The sequence below is a fragment of the Coregonus lavaretus genome (genome assembly GCF_964263955.1).
Source record: "Coregonus lavaretus genome assembly, contig: HAP1_SCAFFOLD_299, whole genome shotgun sequence".
Taxonomy (NCBI): domain Eukaryota; kingdom Metazoa; phylum Chordata; class Actinopteri; order Salmoniformes; family Salmonidae; genus Coregonus; species Coregonus lavaretus.
Genome location: NW_028163038.1, coordinates 526,360 through 531,854, shown reverse-complemented (window position 1 = coordinate 531,854; position 5,495 = coordinate 526,360).

Below are 5,495 nucleotides of genomic sequence, written 5' to 3'. Positions count from 1 at the left end.
ATCACATCGTAGGATTTTTAATGAATGTATTTGCAAATTATGGTGGAAAATAACTATTTGGTCAATAACAAAAGTTTCTCAATATTTTGTTATATACCCTTTGTTGGCAATGACACAGGTCAAACGTTTTCTGTAAGTCTTCACAAGGTTTTCACACACTGTTGCTGGTATTTTGGCCCATTCCTCCATGCAGATCTCCTCTAGAGCAGTGATGTTTTGGGGCTGTCGCTGGGCAACACGGACTTTCAACTCCCTCCAAAGATTTTCTATGGGGTTGAGATCTGGAGACTGGCTAGGCCACTCCAGGACCTTGATATGCCCTTCGTTGCTCGGGCGGTGTGTTTGGGATCATTGTCATGCTGAAAGACCCAGCCACGTTTCATCTTCAATGCCCTTGCTGATGGAAGGAGGTTTTCAAAATCTCACAATACATGGCCCCATTCATTCTTTCCTTTACACGGATCAGTCGTCCTGGTCCCTTTGCAGAAAAACAGCCCCGAAGCATGATGTTTCCACCCCCATGCTTCACAGTAGGTAGACCCATGGGGCGGTGCACAATTGGCCAAGCGTCGTCCAGGGTAGGGGAGGGAATGGCTGGCAGGGATGTAGCTCAGTTGGTAGAGCATGGCGTTTGCAACGCCAGGGTTGTGGGTTCGTTTCCCACGGGGGGTATGAAAAATACAAATAAATGATGTATGCACTCACTAACTGTAAGTCGCTCTGGATAAGAGCGTCTGCTAAATGACTAAAATGTAAATGTAAAATGTGTTCTTTGGATGCAACTCAGCATTCTTTGTCCTCCAAACACGACAAGTTGAGTTTTTACCAAAAAGTTCTATTTTGGTTTCATCTGACCATATGACATTCTCCCAATCCTCTTCTGGATCATCCAAATGGACTCTAGCAAACTTCAGACGGGCCTGGACATGTACTGGCTTAAGCAGGGGGACACGTCTGGCACTGCAGGATTTGAGTCCCTGGCGGCGTAGTGTGTTACTGATGGTAGGCTTTGTTACTTTGGTCCCAGCTCTCTTCAGGTCATTCACTAGGTCCCCCCGTGTGGTTCTGTGATTTTTGCTCACCTTTCTTGTGATCATTTTGACCCCACGGGGTGAGATCTTGCGTGGAGCCCCAGATCGAGGGAGATTATCAGTGGTCTTGTATGTCTTCCATTTCCTAATAATTGCTCCCACAGTTGATTTCTTCAAACCAAGCTGCTTACCTATTGCAGATTCAGTCTTCCCAGCCTGGTGCAGGTCTACAATTTTGTTTCTGGTGTCCTTTGACAGCTCTTTGGTCTTGGCCATAGTGGAGTTTGGAGTGTGACTGTTTGAGGTTGTGGACAGGTGTCTTTTATACTGATAACAAGTTCAAACAGGTGCCATTAATACAGGTAACGAGTGGAGGACAGAGGAGCCTCTTAAAGAAGAAGTTACAGGTCTGTGAGAGCCAGAAATCTTGCTTGTTTGTAGGTGACCAAATACTTATTTTCCACCATACCACCGCGATCGATAATAGACAGTACTGTGCAGCCGTCTTCATCGACCTGGCCAAGGCTTTCGACTCTGTCAACCACCACATTCTTATTGGCAGACTAAATAGCCTTGGTTTCTCAAATGACTGCCTTGCCTGGTTCACCAACTACTTCTCAGATAGAGTTCAATGTGTCAAATCTGAGGGCCTGTTGTCTGGACCTATGGCAGTCTCTATGGGGGTGCCACAGGGTTCAATTCTTGGGCCGACTCTTTTCTCTGTGTATATCAATGATGTCGCTCTTGCTGCTGGTGACTCTCAGATCCACCTCTACGCAGACAATACCATTTTGTATACATCTGGCCCTTCATTGGACACTGTGTTAACCAATCTCCAAACGAGCTTCAATGCCATACAACACTCCTTCCGTGGCCTCCAACTGCTCTTAAACTCTAGTAAAACTAAATGCATGCTCTTCAATCGAACGCTGCTGGCACCCGCCCACCCGAGTAGAATCACTACTCTCGACAGGTCTGACGTGTGGACAACTACAAATACCTAGGTGTCTGGTTAGACTGTAAACTCTCCTTCCAGACTCACATTAAGCATCGCCAATCCAAAGTTAAATCTAGAATCGGCTTCCTATTTCGCTCCTTCACTCATGCTGCCAAACATGCCCTCGTAAAACTGACTATCCTACCGACCCTTGACTTCGGCCATGTCATTTACAAAATAGCCTCCAACACTCTTCTCAGCAAATTGGATGTAGTCTATCACAGTGCCATCCGTTTTTTCACCAAAGCCCCATATACTACCCACCACTGTGACCTGTACGCTCTTGTTGGCTGGACCTCACTACATATTCGTCGCCAAACCCACTGGCTCCAGGCCATCTGTAAATCACTGCTAGGCAAATCCCTGCCTTATCTTAGCTCATTGGTCACCATAGCAACACCCATCCGTAGTATGCGCTCCAGCAGGTATATCACACTGGTCATCCCCAAAGCCAACACCTCCTTTGGCCGCCATTCCTTCCAGTTCTCTGCTGCCAATGACTGGAACGAACTGCAAAAATCTCTGAAGCTGGAGACTCTTATCTCCCTCACTAACTTTAAGCATAAGTTGTCAGAGCACCTTACCAATCACTGCACCTGTACACAGCCCATCTGAAATTAGCCCGCCCAACTACCTCATCCCTATATTGTTATTTATTTTGCTAATTTGCACCCCAGTATCTCTATTTGCACATCATCTCTTGCACATCTATCATTCCAGTGTTAATACTAATTGTAATTATTTTGCACTATAGCCTATTTATTGCCTTACCTCCATAACTTGCTACATTTGCACACACTGTATATATATTTTCTGTTGTATTTTTGACTTTATGTTTTGTTTTACCCCATATTGTAAGAGTGCATCAATTCAAATCTGGTATTGGAATGAAAGACATCATTGAAGTTATTGCAAATCAAGCTAAGTTTATTAAATGCAAATGTATAAATGATAAGTATGAGGGTTCGTATACGGGCTCACTGATGCACCACGCAGGGAGGTCAGAGAACTGGCGGCTGTCTTACATGTTCTTCCTTAAATACCATTGACAGAGATAGTTCCTGTTTCTGAACAGGCCTGTCTGAGTAGAGGCTGGGCGTGGTTTAGACGTGCCGCCTGTTCGTTGGCGCGCGGGTTGGTCCCAACCCCTAGGCGCTGAGTTGCCAGGCGTAGTTCTGTCTCTGGCAGATGTCCTCAAATTGATGTCCTTAATCAACCCTGTTTCATAGCAACTTTACTTCTTGTTCTGTTCTCTTAGTAAAACCACAGAGATACGGCCTATCGTGATTTGACAGCTGATAACTCCACTGACAGTTAGTCACACCCACCGCTTCCTTAAGCAGAGTATCTACACCCTGTGTATCTGATATTGAGAAACCAACAGTTTCTGTCCAAAGGTTAAACTCTTGTATTTCAACAAACAAATTAAATCCCAACAATATGTAACTCTGTGTTGTTGTTTTTATCGCACTGCTTTGCTTTATCTTGGCCAGGTCGCAGTTGTAAATGAGAACTTGTTCTCAACTGGCTTACCTGGTTAAATAAATGTTAAATAAAATAAAAAAATAAAAATGATTTGTATGTTGGCCGAATCCCAACGTTTCAGTTGAACGGAAGTGAAGGCGGAGCCTGGCTCTTTTCTCTTGTGACTTTACGCTCCGTGCAGAGTAGAACACCAGACAACATGATTGAACAAAGGAGGAATGTTAAAATGATATCGGACGGTAACTTTTGAAAATGAGCTAAACAGAAGCCTACTGCTGGAGTATTATTTGTATGTTAGCGGAAGTCCTATTTTTCAGTCGAACGGAAGTGAAAGTGGAGTCACATGTCCTCTATTCTCCATTTTGTCTTGTGACTTTAGGCAGAGAGTCACATGTTGAAATATAACGTCTCGGTCCTCTACCTCCCTGATCTAAAAGGTCCGTAGACTAGAGATAAACATCTAGTTAACTTCGCCTGAATTCTGCAATCGACCATAAACACACGTTTCTACAATGAATCAGGTGAGTTTTGATTAATTTAATCCTTTTTATAACGGGTCTTTGTAGCCTGCTTCATGCTTTTACACTGCACGCATTTAATGGTCCTTGACTTTTGGAAAATCAATTGTGTAGTTTAGCTGGTTACTCGTAGCAAGGCACGGCGGCAGGATGAACTCGGTAAGGGGGTATCAGAAATTACTAAGGGGGCACAACTATTTTTGCTTGCTGATAACACAGGATGGATAATAATCGATAGTACATTTACCCACAATGTATTTGCAGCCACGCACGGCTGTCTTGCAGCAAGAATACAGGCTACTGCACCGCTTTACAAACATGGACAATTCATAAATAGCAAGTCATGACAACGCTACATGCACAATACCCAACAATCCAATGCAAAACAGTTGCTAATTACCGTAATAACACTTCCTCATGCCAATAAAATGCATTTCCAATCGCGGAAAGCAAACAATTTACAATACACTACCAACGACTTAACGGTACCAAGCTGTCTTCCCACTAGAGTGCCATACTATGCTGCATATGATAACAGAAAATTACTATTCCATAGCTACGAGTTTATAAAACATTTTTTTTAGTCATTTAGTAGATGCTCTTATCCAGAGTGACTTAACAGTTAGTGAGTGCATACATTTTTCATAGTGCCCCCCGTGGGAATCGAACCCACATCACTGGCGTTGCAAGCTCCATGCCCTACCAATTGAGCTACACGGGGCAACACTATAGCTACATCGTTACTCAACCATTGATCAAATGCCAGTTGAATCAGCTGCGCTTTCCTCCTGTGCAACATGCTCCGTCTGTGCTCACTGAATACGTTTTTCACTGTTGAAAAAGAGTTCTCGCAAGTTGCTGTGGATTCTCCAAATGTTAATCCCAGCTTCAATGCCATCATCACAGTAGACTTTGCTGTTAGAGGCCCGGAGTATCTCTCCAAAATGCTCTGCGTCTCCAGATCGGGCGATTTCAGTCTGTAGAAACTGGTGTGAGACAGTAAACTCAGCTTCCACAAAATCTCCTGAGATTAAGTCCAGCAGTGGTTTCACTTTTTCCACATCCATAAATGTTTCATTCTCTGGGTGCAAGGCACACAGGGCCTCAACGAGTTGGCTGTTTCGTTCATTAAATCTTGCTGACATTTCTCCCAGTACAGCAAACAGTTCTAAAAACCTGTTTTCGCTTTGTCATTATGGGATATTTGTGTGTAGATTGAAATGTTTTTTTTATATATTTTTTTTGTTTTTTTTACATCCATTTTAGAATAAGACTGTAACATAATAATGTGGAAAAAGTCAAGAGGTCTGCATACTGTGAGTGCACTGCATGTCCAATGCATTCTCTCCAATAACATACAGAACAATGGAAGCTTTCAATTAGTCATCATCTCCCCCTGCTCTACTGGCTGCTGGTAGACATGGAATCTCTGCTTGAAACGTTTCCAATTGTCAGTTAGATTGC